Source organism: Cygnus olor, chromosome 3 (genome assembly GCF_009769625.2).
Source record: "Cygnus olor isolate bCygOlo1 chromosome 3, bCygOlo1.pri.v2, whole genome shotgun sequence".
Taxonomy (NCBI): Eukaryota; Metazoa; Chordata; class Aves; order Anseriformes; family Anatidae; genus Cygnus; species Cygnus olor.
In genome coordinates this window covers 69,170,475-69,186,594 of record NC_049171.1, presented here as the reverse complement: position 1 = coordinate 69,186,594, position 16,120 = coordinate 69,170,475, and the positions used below count along the sequence as shown (strand labels likewise).

The 16,120-nt window shown below is 41.8% G+C and overlaps 1 protein-coding gene and 1 long non-coding RNA gene across 4 annotated transcripts in view; both read left to right on the top strand.

Moving 5' to 3' along the window:
• The first annotated feature begins 675 nt into the window (after positions 1 to 675).
• On the top strand, positions 676 to 5,899 carry LOC121068457. The gene is made up of 3 exons (XR_005818893.1): positions 676 to 937; positions 1,059 to 3,151; positions 5,561 to 5,899. It is a non-coding gene; the product is annotated as an uncharacterized LOC121068457 (long non-coding RNA).
• Positions 5,900 to 9,937: 4,038 nt separating this feature from the next.
• TAB2 (TGF-beta activated kinase 1 (MAP3K7) binding protein 2) overlaps positions 9,938 to 16,120 on the top strand; it is a 62,412-nt gene continuing 56,229 nt past the window's right edge. Inside the window, exon 1 of one of the 3 annotated variants that reach the window (XM_040552521.1) lies at positions 9,938 to 10,215. The gene's annotated coding sequence lies outside the window, so the exon portion shown is untranslated. Of the gene's footprint in view, positions 10,499 to 16,120 lie in introns of all 3 variants that reach the window. The other 2 variants (XM_040552519.1, XM_040552518.1) reach the window with 2 other exon arrangements.

Here is a 16,120-nt window from a genome sequence, read left to right as displayed (position 1 = left end):
TCTTACTGCATAAATATTTATTGCCTTGGGAATGTACAGGTGTTTCTGTAATTTAACATATGCATTGCCTTACTAGAGCTTCATTATCTGGAGTAAAAATGTGTGCACAGTGCTATAACTGCTACACATATGTTAGTGCTATGTAGGTAGAAGAAAGTGATTTCTTTAGCAGCTAAAAATAGAAGAGTCTAAAGAAACATGAATCCCTTTCTAGTTATTCCTTAGGAGCATATTCTCCACCTTATCTAATCCAAGCTACCGATTCTGTAGACTAGGCATTGATGTACTGAATGATTATAACGCAAACAATTTATGTATTAATGTATTTCCTTAAAATACAACATAAAATATTTTAGTGTCTTTTTAAAGAATAGTGTATGTTTTCTGAAAATGTATAACATTTCTGGATAGAAGTGTTACTCCTAAAAATAAAACTGGAATTCTCTGAATTAAAAACAAAGTCTGTCCATGCTGTAAGGCATCAAATATTTACAAGCAAGCTGAAAACTGGCTTGTTATAAAGAAGCAAAACAAACAAACAAACAAAAAAGCAACTTGTTGTTAACAGGAGTTTACAACTTTTGGTTTTCTGAGGGTGATAGTCTCACTATCATTAAAGATCAGTGACAATTATTTTAATCAGTTGCAGCTCAATGCCTGTACGGATTTCAGATGACTGCCAGATACTGCATTTTAGTAGCTGGGAAATTGAACCGGATGAGAATTCTCTGGTTCATTGAACATAATTCTATGAAGCTGCAATAGCATTTTTTTTATTGCATTTTGAAACTGGTTTTCACTCCCCATCACTGCTGGAAGACTATTTCAGTACTTCATTTCCGTGATTAGAAACTTCTTTTTAACTTTATTTTTTTTTACCAAATGCAGCCTGTTATCCAGCACCGGGATTGATTCTTACAAAGATTAACTGAAACAGGTAGGAGTTTTGCTTGGAGAAGGGCTGATGATTAAGCTCTAAAATATGCAGTATGATGGGAGAAAGCTCCCAAGCTGGAAACCTCGACCTGATGGGAGTTTTTATGGTCTCATTACTACAGCTATTTAGAAGCATGGCACAGAGTTAACTGTTGGTGAATCTGACCCATTCTTCTGGCCTTTCTGTACCCTTCTGCCCACCAGCAGCAGTAGACAGGCATAATTCAGAAGTGAGACATGACTGGTATGGGATCCACGGTGCTCTTTTCCATGGTAAGAAGAGGAGGGGCATTTTTTGACCAGCCCTGCTAATTAGAGAATAATCCATAAGGATTACCAGAGGAAAAGCTCTCTTGGAGCCATTTTTCATCCCACCTGTGATCTCAGAAGTCTTACAGAGCTGAAAAAAGTACTGTTTAATGTTTATTTGTGTTGTGGGGCATTGGGACCTTGAACCAGTCTTCACTGAGCAGTAGGCTGTGCAAATAAGGCATGAAAAGAGGATCCTGAGCTTTCAGTCGTGGTGAAATCAGGACTTTGCCAATAGTGGAGTCACAAAACATGTTTTACTATACTCTGGTGCCTCCAGGCTGGGGTTCCCTGTGGATTCCCTCCTGTGCAACATGGGTGAGTGAAGCCTGGTCTTTATTCTTTCCTTTTGTAAAGACACTACTATCACTCTCTGCAACTTACTTTCTCAGGAACTTACTTTCTGAAAAATTTGTGCATTGCAAATGTGGCTGCCTGGAACCATCCATTGGGTTCAGAAGCTGCGGCTGAGAAGGATGGATGAGCGCATGCATGTGGCTGGGCACTCAGCAGCCTCATTCCCTTCGGAGAACTGTCTGCAACAAGAACGCTTCTGAAGAGGAGATCTGACTTGAAAACAAATGAGTGTGTCTTGTCTTTTGAAAGGTTTTTCCTTTTGAAAATGCAGAAAATTCAGTATGCATCCATTGCCTGGCGATCGGGTGCAAAGTAGCGCGAGAGGAATAAATGGAGCTGTTACTGTGCAAGTTCAGCACATCTTCTGTGTAGGGACGTCAGCAAGAGGATGCCCATGGGTGCAGCTCCCCTGCTGCTGGGAGCAGCCGACGTGCTACTGCAGAGCAAGCTGCTGTGCCATCGCCTAAGTCAGGTCTGTCCCGAATGGGGCCAGATAGCACTGCGCTTCAAACCCCAAAGGAGCCCTATCTGTGCTAGAATTCATACTTTGCCGCACTGTTGTTAGCAACAGAAAGTTTTTGCTGGAAAAAAATAAAATCAACATAGGCACCATCTAGGAGAGTTGTATGCCTTCTGTTTCTGCAGATGATGTAAGTTCTCTTTAACGGCTAGGCGTACAATACCAAACATTTAGAGAGGTGCTTAACGTTAAAAATAAATATGCATCAGTGCACAATCCATACAAGAGAATTAGTTAGCTGACATTTATTGTATATATGCGATTATATGATTTATTTGTTGCGTAAATCTTTTGAATGTGCATTCAGGTGCATGCCTGTAACGAAGCTCAGTGTTTAGAAAGCTTGGCCTCCTGTCTGTCTCTCTCCCTCTCTGGGGAATGCAGAGGTATCTCTGGAGCAGCCAGGCTGTTATGAAGCATTGGGATAATTGCTTTTGAAGCTCATGCTTGGAAAACATTTCTTCCTTGATGTGGAGTTTAATTTGCTTTTAGGGATGCAAAGATGCAAGAAATGTTTTTTATTAAATTAAGAAATATGAAGGTGCTTCTGTAGCAGGCTAATTAGATAGCTATCTAAAATAAATGTTTTGTTTAACGCCTGATTTCTTCTTTAAATATATAAATACCAGCCAGTGTTTTAAAGCTCCTGTAGCTGTGAATAGCTCTGCTGTCCCTCACTGCAAGCTACGTTTTTATTACTTCTGCCCAAGAAATTTATTTTGCTGACATGGGCCTTAATCCAGTAAAGTGTTAAAACACATGCTTAATTTTAAGCATGCGAGGAAAGCCAAGAGAACTGTTCCTATGCCTAAATTTAAGCACAACTTTGTCTTTGGCCTAGCTGGGGCTATAGTTTCTGGGTTAGGTTCTTGAGGATTGTGTGCTTAGAATGGGCGACCTCCTGATGGAAAAACAGACTGTCATGACTTTTTAAGGTATTTTGCTATTTATCAGAGGATCTTGCGAAGAAAAATGAACCAACAAGGAAATGCTGAAAATTTTTGGACTTCAATGCATTCTTTTAAATATGTAAGTTATGCAATTTTCCTAAGAAAATTCTCACAACTCTCCTCTTCAACCTCTGTGTGATATTGTAGTAGCTGAACACAGCTGACGCACTAGCTGACTGTTTTCATGAATGACCAGCCACCTCAGGAATTCCTCCTGATACTTTCACAGGTAGAAAGCATTATTTTATGTATTGTTTTTTCTACCTGTATTGAGTGTTTTAGTTTGAAGAAGGGATGACCTTCCTTATTTCTAGTGAGCTAAGGAGTTAGAACTTCAGTATTTCTTAGTATCTTGCCCCGTGATACCAAAAGGTTTTTAACTGTGAATACATACAAGTCATCTTTTCCTACAAGAAAGGTAGAAGTTTGGGAGATGATGACTGAAACATAGCTCAACTTGGAACTTGAAAGTCACACAGGTCAAAGAGGAATCTGGTGACAGTGATGCGGTGAGCAGAGGGTGGCTGGTTACACAGTGAAATGTATTCCAGCAATTTTCACTCCTGCTGGCAATCTCGGGCAGACCTAGGACAGAGTGGACCTGCAATCTGAGCTGCCTTCTCCTTACAAGGGCTTGCAGATCTGGGATGAAACAAACCGGTACAGTGTGTATATAAGCTTACATGACTGATTCTGTTTCGTTACACTGGTGAGTTTTCCACCAAAATGGTGAATCCAGTACCGTTCTACATCAACGTTAACTGTTTCTAATGCATATCAGCATTAGAAAGCTCCAAGTTACTTTTTCTTTTAATACAGGATGGCTTAAAGGCTTTGTGCGTTTCATCTGTACCATGCAAGTTGTCAAGCACCACAGCTGAACAGAAGAAAGAATGCAGGGAATCTCCTCTAAGCTTTAATTTCACTTAATAACAGGCACAGGATTTGCTTGGAGAGTTTTATTATTGGGTGAGGAGTTAAGGTAATTACAGCAGTGGGGCAGGAGGCCAGAAGATGATGGAGAAATCTAATACCAGCAACCATTTAGGTTTAGAGAGTACTGCAGGTTATTTTTTAAAATATACTAACCACCCACCAATGACCCCCTCCTGGGGGAATTTATACACAATATAATTATTGCACCTTGTATGTTGACATTTACAATAAGATTAAGCGTATTGCAGCTTGCACTCTGGTGCTCGCATTTACAAAGCATTTAAAGGAGAAGGATTTGGCTGAAGTCGATCAGACAGAAGAGGTTAAAATCAGTAGCTGGGAGATGAAAGAGCTGTAAGGCATTCTGCACATGTTTTTCCTACAAAAACATTCATGACTGATTTGAATCTGGAACAGGAAAGTTATTTGTTTGGACTTCAAAGTAGGTTTCCTGTCACAGACCAGCAAGTTATACCTGTCCAGAAAAACACTTAAGCCCGTTCTTTGCCTCAGGTTTCAATACAGTGTAAAATTTAAGCAAGTGGTTGAGGGGTATCCTGAATAAAGATGGACCATAGCAAGAGACTAGGTGTTTTGCTGAACCAAGACCCTAAAGAAAAGCAGAAATGTATTTTTATCATTACTTTCTACTGAACTTCCCACAAATCATAGGAAATGGTGGGCTTAGCATGAAAAATAACTGGCAGAAGAAATTCTTAAGTGCCTCGGAGCCTTAGATGATCTTGGCTTTCTATATTTTATGTGAGTTATCAAAAAATATTTTCATAAAAGAGTCACATGGTATCATCAAATAATACTAAATGTGTCCCACCAGTAGGTACTGTCTCAGCCATATGTCATGTGAACGTAGATGGCTTTTTATTCATTTTGTACTCTCTTATTTGGAGCACTGAAAGATCTGTAAATTGTTGACTGTATCAATGATGCACTTTTTCCAGCTTAGTCAAAAGATTGATTTAATACTGCACTCTTTCCCAGTTTTAAAACAACAGTTTTAAGAAACTTCAAAATTGCTTTGGCCAGGCTTAGTTATTTTCCTTTGAGTGTAAACATTCTTCTAAGACACTCATGATCAATATAAATGAATGCTTTTGTTTCAAGCTATTGCTAAATAAATAAATACATAGATAGATAGATAAATAGATAGAAAAAAAAGAAAAAAGAAAAAAGAAAAAAGAAAAAAGAAAAAAAGAAAAAAAGAAAAAAGAAAAAGGAAAAAAGAAAAAAGAAAAAAGAAAAAAGAAAAAAGAAAAAAGAAAAAAGAAAAAAGAAAGAAAAGCCTTACCAAGTCTCCAAAACTGCTATTGTTTTACGTTTGTATGTCAGATTAATACACAGCCTATGATAATGCTTCACTGCACCACATCACTAAGCCTTAAAATTGAAATGCCAAGGTAGACTGCCTCTCTCAGTGGATTTCCCTTATGCCTTATCCAAATCTTGTGAGGCTGCTAGAACTCATGAACCACTAAGGCACCTCTTAATCACATCCTTATCTCGAATGTCATGTTTGCTCTCTACTCCTAAACAGATGAGCTGCGAGGAAGTAAAAAAGCTGGTGCTATCTTGAAGAAAGGAAGGGAGCAACCTGGAAAACCAGGGGAGTCTCAACAGCGATAGTGCAGCTGTTCGTGTGCTGTGCATCAACAAGGAAAATGTCAGGGCACAACAGCCTTTCCCAACTGCTCATGTGTGCAACCCAAGCATCCAGAGTTCAAAATAATCTTTGAATAACTTGAGCTGAAACCCATTTCTTTACCAAAACATTTTCTCCTACTTGAGTGATTATACCTGTTTGTTATTTTAGGGTTGTTCATAAATTCTGAGCTCCTAGAACTGTTTCTGATTAAAGAATAAAGTGTTTTGGGTTTGGTTTTTGTTTTGTTTTGTTTCTAAACCAGACTTGGGATTACTCTGACATTTATAACAGAAGGAGAAGAAAGTAGGCTATTGACACTACAGTTTCCAACACAGTCTTCCAAATAAACATCAATAACTGGACTAGTGCAATACTGCAAAGAGAAAAGGTGTGTGTTTTTTAAGCTATTACACAGAATAAGCACCCAAAGGGGGAATGGGAAGGACAAGCTCTGAGAACCTTCCCTTCAGCAAACCTGTGCTGTGTATTGATCACAGCTTTGGCTTTGTGCTGATGCTCCGCAGCTGAATTTTCTCTCAAATCCAGCAATGTCCACTTCTGTAAGTGTAAGTCCGGGCAAGTTCTTGTACTGCGGCACACGGCTGATAACTGCTAGGTAGAACAGGAAAAGCACAACGCATGAGTTCTGTGAAATAAGGTGAATTTCTGTATTCCCTTGTCACATTATTAATAATAAAAAAAAAAATCTAATTGTTTTTACAGAGGAAGCTGTGGGTGTAAGCTCAGACTGGGAGCTTTCAAAGGCTTTGTTGTTCTTCTCTTTTTGTCAGTCTGAAGGTTGACAGACTTTCTGCCTAGAAGAATGGAAAAGAAATTGCCAGGTGACTGTTTAAGTGAAAAGTGGTGTTTTTAAAGCTGTGAATGCCACCGTTTTCCATTGCAGAAAACCAATTTTAAACTCAATTTCAGACATAATTATGACAATTGTTGTGCATTGGTTTTAACTGCACTGGTTCTCTTTTCTTTTGTAAAAAGCTTTCTCAGGAGATTTGAGCATCAGAAATGTCAGTATTGGGCTCACAGAATTCACTGTACTTTGCAGAAACAGTTTTCCTGTACAAAATATTCAGAATAATTCCCCAATCTAACTTATAATTTCACTCCCTAGCTATGAAGAATATGAAGTCTGGTGAAGGCTTGAAAAACATGAACTTGTAACCTGTAAGGCCAAAAAAAAAAGGTAATATTTAAAATCTGCAGCAAAAGAGGTAAGGCTCTGAATCTACCGGACTGCTGGGCAGGCAGCTGCCTGTGCCTCGGTGATGACTGAAGCCTTGATTTGCATCATCTCAGGAGTTACACCCAGATTTTAATATTAGATATATCCTCCTACTTCTTGTTACAGATACATAGGAAAATAGTTCTTTTCTGAGTATCAGTATACAGAACAATGTTCTTAAATACAGCAGTCTTTGACTTTGGGAAGGTGTTAAAAATGATTTCACATTAGCTGCTATAGAGGAGACAAGGGCAATTTTAGAACAGGCTCAGACACAGGTGCAGTGTGAACAGAGCCTGGAAAGAGGAGGAAAAGAACCGAGCAGCTCGGTCCCATGTCCTGGCGCTTAAGCACTGCAGTAAATATTGCTGATGGAGCAGTGAGAGATGGGCTTTCACTTTCCTGTGGCAAATCCCTGTTTTAGCAACTGCAGGCAAAAAGAGTCAAATATTTAACTTGGTATTTAACTTAACAAAATAAACTCGGTTTCTAATGCACAAGATGTATTCATTTAAGTATACTGTCACATCTGTCTGAAAGGTCAGGTACTGCTTAGCGACATTTGAAACAGTTGTGCTGGAAGAGTTGAACAGCAGTGCATTTGGGCAGATGACTTGGGTAGATCATGAATTGTCTACAGCACAGGTTGCAAAAGAAGAAGATTTGATTAATTCATCTGCACGATTACAGTGGGCCAACCCAAGTATGGCTCTCTGTGATCTGATGTTTCCATTGTGTCTTCTTTCTAGATGCCCCAGTGCCCATTTTTGCAAGAGACTGTCTTCATTCCTGGCTTCTTTGGGGGAGATACTATTTTATTTACAACTAATAAACAAATTCCAGCAGATTCTCAGCCCTCTATAACCTTGACTCAAGACAAGCTGGGTAATAAACTTTGGGCGCGTGCACTTCATGTGCCATACTGCTGATGTGCAGAACTGCAAACTTCTCTGTTGCAGCATATGAAAATGACTAATTCTTACTGGAATGTATATACACGCCTATATTTCTATATTTTAGAGGGGGGAAAAAATTTCCTTTTTCCCCCTTTTTTTTCCCTCCCAACATAACATCTCCCAACATAACATCTCACTATCAGGCACGTTGGTGTTGTGTTTTCTCTCTCCCTGCCTACTCCAAACAAAACTAGTCTCAGCTATTGCTTACTCTGACAATTTGAATGTGGTTCAGAGGGTTGGGTTTTTTTACAAGTTAGTACTTTCATTTGGAAAATATTTTTTAACCATTTCTGAAAATATCCATTGTTGTGATGTCAGAAAACTTAATTTCTTATAACAGGACACTTAGCCTAAATTATGTCACAAATAATTTAATTCCTTCCTAATGTATGTTCGTTTTTTGTTAGCTTATGTCATTTTATATCACAAGTGTCAATTGGCCAATCTCTCAGCTGATGTCCTGTGAAGAAACTAGAGCCCTCTCTCATTGCACCACTGTGAAGGATATTGCAACTTTTTAGGGTTTTAGAATGACTACAGCCTAGCAGTTTTGTGGTTCCTTTCATATGCTGGAAGGCACTGGAAACCTCTAGTGCCTTTGAGAGTTAAGGTTGGGGAAAAAAAAAAAAAGTTTCTCTTAAATGATTTCTGCACAGTACCACTGTTGTACAGTGAAATCTGAAAGTTGTAGAGTCCTATAGTTTATAGTCATACAGTCGTATAGTCGTGTCTGAAAGCTGGGAGTCATAGAGTTTCATTCTGCTACCAGTGATGAAGATTCATTCTACAGCATTTCTGTTTCTAGCTGTACTTTGCAGACTAGGATTATGCAAGAACGAACGTACAGACTGTCCACTGCTAGGTCAGCACCTGCTAAGAGCAGTGAGGATGAACAGACCAAGGAAGCAGGAAGAAAGGAAATAAAGCAAGAGTGGAAGAGTCAGCAGTGTAACATAACACTTCTCCACAAAAAAAAAAAACAACTGTGAACCGGGATGATTTTATAAACTCATCTGAAAGTTGTTTTAAGATGAAATATAAGGACTGACTTGAATGTCCCACTAAAATGAAGGATGCCTGTCTTTCTGTCAGAGGAGGGATTTGATCCATTTTGAATTCTGCAAGAGGACCTATGGGGCCTGCTGCTCAAAGGCCAGTGGGGCTCCAGGCCAGGTCGGGGGGCCCTTCTGTGGGTGCTGGCGACCACTGAGCTGGGCATGGAAGAGGGCTTTGAGCAGGGCATGGAAGAGGGGTCTGCCAGCCTACATGCAGACTCGCTCTTGCCGATCAGCATTTCATAAAGAGGATTTTGGTGAGCGATGACGGGAGCAGTGATGGGAATCGGGCACCCTGTAAAAAGCGCGACGGTATTCAGAGACAGCACCAGTATTTCTGACAGAAACCCCCTCCCAAAACAACTGCTTCGAGATACTGGGGTGTTCCGCGTGTGTGTGGTTTCTTTTTAACCCATCTTTCGTCGGCACTGCGGGGCAAGAGGTGGAGAGGGGAGGTGGCGGGACAGGGGCGGGCACAGCGCCGCACCCGTGGGCCCCGCCCCCTTCCCCTTCCCTCCGTCCCCCATTGGCGCGCCCGCCCCCTTCCTCCTCCTCCTCCTCCTCCTCCTGCTCCTGCTCCTCCTCCGGCTGCTCCCGCTCCCGTTAGCACCCGGGGCCGGCTCTCGCGATGCTGGGCGGCCGCCGCCATGTTGTGACACTATTTTGATTCGGAGCGCAGCAGCCGCGGGGGGAGGGGGGGCCGGGCCGGGCGCGACGCGGAGCCGCGGCGGTGCCAGCGGAGGACGGCAGCGGCGCCGCAGCCACCCAGCACCCACCCAGCCACAGCCCGGCCGCCCCGCTTCTCCCGCCCGCCGCGGCAGCAGCACGGACCCCCCTTCTCTCCCTCCTCCTCCTCATCCTCCTCCTCCTCCTCCTCCTTCCCCCCCCGGAGCGGGACGGCGGCGGCGGGAGGCTGCGGAGCGGCTCGGGGCGGCGGGGTCCCCCCTGCCGGGCGGCGGCGCTGGTGGCGGTAGTGGCGGCGGCGGAGGAGGAGGCGGAGGAGGAGGAGGAGGAGGAAGGAGGAGGAGGAGAAGCGGCAGCAGCAGGGTAAGGCTCACCCCGCCGAGGCGGGCCTGGCGGCGGCTCCCCGGGCCGGGCTGCTCCGCTCCCATCCCGGGGCCTGGCGGAGGGGCGGGGGCGCTGCCCGGGGACGAGGGCAGGGGGAGGCCTCGGCGCGGCGACGGGGAGCAGCCCCCGGGGCGGCGGCGGCGGGAGGGGGAAGCTTCTTCGCCTCCTCCAGCGCTCCCAGCCCCAGCCCGGCCCCGGTATCCGCCGGGGTCCGGCAGGTGACAGGTGTGCGGCCGCCGGGCGAGGCTCCGCCATTTGGGGCCGAGGTGCGGTCCCGGGCGCCCGGTGGCTTCCCGGCGGGGGCTGGCCGGCGTCGAGGCCATATATAGTATGTTTGGGGCGCCCGTTACCATTATTCGAGGCGGTTTGGGCGTTGGGGAGAAGGTCTTGAAATGGTGCTGATGAGAGGGGTTGGGAGGGCAGGAGATGGGTGTAGTCGGGGTTGGGTTTTTTTTGTGTTTCTTTTTCAGTTTTGCCCCCCTGAGAGACCTGGGAACGCTGTGGAGAGGTGTGTAGTACTTTGTCTCATTCATTGAAAGGCTTGCGTTGAAAGTCTGAACGCCCGGTCCCCTGAGCTGCTGCAAGGCCTTCAGCGCAGGGGCCTCGTGTGCTTTGTCCTTTACTTGGTAGTACAGCAGTCCCTGGTCTGTGCCCAAGACCTGTAGGTACTTCCATACTAGTGGCAGTAAGTACAGGCTTTCAAAAAAAAAAAAAAGTAATCCCAAAAAACACTTCTTTGCAAGGAGTAGGTTTCAGGTGTGCTTTTCTTGTCACCTTTAGTTTAAGGTATCGATACAGGTTGAAATTCAGAAACCACTTTTTTCATCTGTAGTGTGCTGAAGATGGCATTGCATATAATTTCAGTTCTCTGACTTATATAGGTATTGGGAAGATAATCGCTAAAAGTCTTTCTCTTCAACTGCTGAAATTGTTTTCCATTATAACCATAGACGCTAAAATTGTACTGCGTGTGCACTGCTGTAAGGCGGGTTAGCGGCTTTGTGGCAGTAGCATGGCCATGATTGGCCATGATTTGCTGAAATCAAGAATAATTTTCAGTTTAGCCAGTGATTTACCAGATAGCTAGGCATTTGCATTTCATCTAAATATTTCGATTTGGTTCTTTATCTGTATTGTTGTAATTAGGTTTTGTCAAAACTCACAGTTCTTATCTTGTATATGTCTCTTGGCAAGAGGGAAGTTCCCCTGACAGATTAGGAGACCTATATGTCATCAGCTTCAGTAAGTTCTGCCCTCAATTTAAAAGAAAGCTTCAGTCACTTCTGAGGTCATTGAAGTTACTTATCTATTGGACTTATAGAGGCTCATTTGCAGATTGTACATTGACTTGCGCTGTAGTAGAAGGATCACTGAGCTGGCTGTCAGTTTCTTTTAAGACCTGGGAGGACCTGGGTCATTGCTCCTCTTGCTGCTTTGCAGGAGAGCCTCCAGAGGGGAGTGGGTGGAGCTGTTGGAGGAGGTGTTGCGACTGAGAGATGTTTGATAAAGCATCCTCCATACCATTATCTATGTGGGCAGTGCCGTCTTCTTGATATGCTGCCCTCGTGCATACCAGCTCTCAAAATCTTTGTGAAATGTAAGCCATTTTCATCTAAACATCAAGAGAAGTCAATGGGTTCTTCCTTTAAATTTGTTGGTATGAAAATAGATTTCTTGAAAATGGGCACTCTTCCTATGATGGTGTCCTGGTAGAACCTTCTCATCCAGTGACACGATGAAAGAAAGCAGTAGTTTTTCTCACCGTTGCATTGCTTTGAAGGCTGAGGTTGTGTTGTTTCATAATGGTCTTTAGTTTTATGAATAACTGGTATGCTTTTTAAGCATTGTAGAATTAAACCTGTCATCTGTTGAAGAGATTATTTTCAGCAAACTTATATTTTTTTTGCTAGGGAGCTTAAAGTGCTTTTGGCAAACTTTCTTTGAGAGTAAGTACTTTGAAACATAAAACTAGATTGCTCTTCATCCTATTGCAAGTTCCTCCCTCTTACTGTGATCTTCTTGGTTGGAAACAGTGGAAGAAATAAGTTGGTCAGATATGACCTCGAGTTTATGAAGTGACTGTAAATTTAGGACTGAGGGATCAGGCTGATCTTTTCTGAACTGTTGCAAGTGGAATGCCGAATGATGTTGCTGTTGGTGCTTTTACAGGAAATAGAACAAAAATTCCAGTGATTCAGAACTGGATTTTTAAAGCTATACTCAAAACTCAAATATTTAAATGATTGAAGCAAAAGTTAACTTTTTTCCACTAATGTGTACAATGATTTGAGTTTTGCATTTTTTTCCTCCTCAATTGCGTAGTAGGTTATCTCAACTCTAAAAGTATATACTCTGTATTTCAAACAGGAAAAATGCTGGTGGATGCTCTAAAACATCTGGAACCATGATTAGCAAACTGATCTTGATTGGATTCCACATATATAAATGCAGCTGGGAGAGCGAGAAAGCTGTCGGTTTCACAGTTGGATAAAAACTTTTGATAAACTGTTAATTGCAGTTAGAGGTTACAGTATAACAGTCGTTTCAGTTTCACCTTCTCTTAAAAATGCCTGCCAGAAAAATCACTGTGACAATATTAATGCTGTCCCTGACACAAGGCTTTTTAGACCGTTTTTGTATGATTATAGTAAAATGAAGAATTTATTTTATTGAACTGATCAGCAAGCTCAATGTATTCCAGAGAGTATACAGATCATCACTGCATTCTTTCTAGCTTTGTGTTACACTGCCATTGGATTTTGGTGTTCCTCAGTTAGTAATCTGGTTCTAGTGAAGCCAAGTGGAATAGTTGCACATAATTAAGGTTGAGAGTTTGGTGTTGTGTGTATGTGATATCCTGATATAATTGGAGAACGTTGGTCCTTGAATGAAAGGCATCACTAAAGATGATCTTGTTGTCATAGGTGCAGCCAAGGTGGAGTTAAATAGTTATTCTCTTTAGAATGTCTTAGGTATATTTTGGTGGCAAGAAGTTGAGCATTACCTACGGTAGTGTGCTGAATAGTTTTGTTCAATATCTGGCCACAGAACTTCAGTAAAAAAAAAATATATATTTTTTGTTAAAAATAAAGCATTTTGCTAAGAATATAATACATGTATAATCAATTTTTGTGGCAGTATGAAAAATGTATAGCTCATTACTATACTGAACAGAGATGAAGATCAAATTTCACTGTGTTTAATAATGAGTGGTTTAAAACTCATTCAGATCCTGGTTGTACTATGAGCAGAATCTAGTTTTTCCTTTATTTAATTGTTAGCATTTCAGAAGGGATGTAAAACTTGTGCTGCCTTTGATATTTAGAGAAGTGTTGACTTAGCAGTGTGAAATGGTTTAAAAAATAAAAAAAATAGCATATCTGAAGGTTGCATGTACTTTTTTAAAAACATTTTTAAGAAGTGTACACCCATTAATCATGATATGGTTAGGCTTGCTAGAATTTCCAAAAAGAAAAAAGACAAAGCTACGAGATATTTATGATTTTCTTAAGTTAGTATTTGGGTGTTGTTTAAGTATTTAAGCTTGTGTCAGATCTAATGAAATCTGGTGTTATCTGCATGTTGACTGCTCGGCGTGCTGGCGCTGCCGGCAGAGAAGGCAGATTTCCGCCTGCTTTTCCCCCTCATTGAAGGCTCTGATTTGAGGTGCTTTTCTCTGCATAGCCGTCAGTCTTCACAAAACTTGCAGAGGCCTTTTTTTAATCTTTGAGACTTTTACACCGCCTTGAAAACATGTTTGAAATGGTCAAAGGATGCAAATAGTTATTAAAAGGAACATGTAAATGCAGTTTAAGAAACCTTAATTATACATAGTAGAATATAAATTTTGGAACTTGGAAATTCAGAATCAACTGATCTCATGTGGATAAGATGCTGAGATGAATATATTTTCTGCACAACTTTTTTAAAGAAATAGTTACCTTTGAAGAGGTTGGACTTCAGTTTTGTTCACACGTTTTTACACGCAGACCTAAAAATTGAATAGAATTGGTGTTTTTGAGGATTGTCTGAAATGTTAAAATGTTGCTCCAGACAGGTCTTTGACATCTTGGTCTTCTGTTTGTGTAGCATATATCCATCTTTAATTTGCCTTTCTGAAGACACAAGTCTCGAGCGATTATGTTTTCTTTAATCCCGTGCCTCAGTAAATTTTGAACTCATCGGCTAACTTCATCAAAGACACAATTAGCCAAGAGGCAAGGTCTCAGAGATTTTGCATTTTAATATTATTTAACAAGCTTTCCTAAAATGGATGGCTTCGTTGAGTACAGGATCTCTTTGGGGGAAAGTCTTGCATGAGCGTAGCGCTTACCTGTGTTGAGCATGCCGGTTGGCCAACCAACAGTTGTCTTTGGGGTAAGACCTAGATATGACGGGCAGTACTCCTCCTCTCAGCCGGTAGTTAGAGGGCAGGAGAGGTTAGGTACGTTGTGGGTAGTGCTTGGAACAGGGGGCAGGATAAAGGGCATCTGGGATAGAGGTGGAAGGTGATTCCTTGGAACTTGGGAGCACGGTCGGAGCAGCGCATACCTGTGGGAAATGAGGCTGTGCTAGCTCTGCAGTTCGTGGGACAGTTCCTCGGAGAGCAGCAGCTGCCAGTTTCGGTTTACTAAATAAAATTCATGCTACAAAGGATTCTTAAGAAGATGAAGACTGAAGGGGGAGAAGAGGTGCGGTACATAGGGTAGCTAGGTGGACTGCCGTGCTGCTGAGGTGGTGGTGTTGCAGTGATAAAAACGCTGAGGGTGAGGTGCCTGTCGGGTGTTTGGTGGTGCCGTTGCTTCCACGCGTGAAACCTCTTCTGTGCCCGCGTGTCTGTCTGTGTGGGTCTGGCTCACTGCAGGGCTGTGCTTACGCCTATTCCGGCACGCAGCAGCACGGGGCAAGAATGCGCGTGAGGGAGCAGTTGCTTCAGCTGCATAAGAAATACATGTTACTCTCAAAATACTTTACAGCCAAAGCATTATTTCATTGTTACATCTCATTTCAAAGTTTAAATGACCTGACTAGCTGCCTCATGGTAGTATAATTCAGTCACACCTATGTGGGCTGTTGCATGCAGCGGCGTAGTTAACGTGCTCCCAGGTCTAATAGGTTCACCTGCAAAGATGAGCCACGGTAGCATCAAACTGTTTTAATGTCTGAAATAATTTACTTGTTATTACAGTTCCAAGTGAAGATTCTGATCTAGTTCATTGAATCTTGACATAAGTATTTATTTGGTAGACCTCTGTTGTACAAATGATGCTAGCCAAAATGGAAGAGAACTCGCTGGCAGGCAGGTGAAACACACTTAACAGCAAACTTTCGATTCTATTTGCTCCAATGTATGTTCTTTAATTATTGGGCAAGAAGAGGCTTTGCTGTTTTCGCAGGTGACTGGTACAAAGATCAAGCGTAAATATATGTCCAAGGAGTAATTGTTAGGAGAATTCCTGAAAGCTGTCAAACTTAGGGCTTTAGAATGCATTTTTTTGTTGTATTGTTAAAGAAAATAATAATAATAATTTGTTGATCACTGTATTTTCAGAATGTTTTACTTTTTCAGCAGTGTAACTGGAAAAAAATTCCATGGGCTTCAAAACCTAACCACCACATCAGACATTGTCCTTGTCACTGATCTGATGTTTCTGATGTTTCAGAAACTATAAGTAAAGTGTACATCCAGGTAAATCATCTATTTTCCTAAAGCTATTTAGGAAAAAAAAAAGGGGGGGGGGGGCTTCTACTTCATACTGAAGGTTAGAAATACAGAAAATACTTTTCCTGCGCAAGTCCTAGGTCTGATTTCCTCAGGTGGAAAAAATTATGAACAGTTTCACCTTTGTAGGAAAAAAAAAATCCACACTTCAAAGAAATGAAGTTGTATAGCGTGGCATGTAATTGCATCCTTTGTCAATTCAGGTTGTCTTCAAACCCTTCAGAAAGTCTGTACTCTTGCTGTGCTAGGTGTTTATTTTTACAGTACTGTGCTGTCTTCGCAACATTCTATTTTTTCTTGACTTTTTAAAAATCTGTCTATGCAGATATAGATTTTGCAGAATACAGAATTTATCTCCTCTAACCACCTTTTTATTGCCATCCTTTCATAATTGTAGGTGACCTAGAA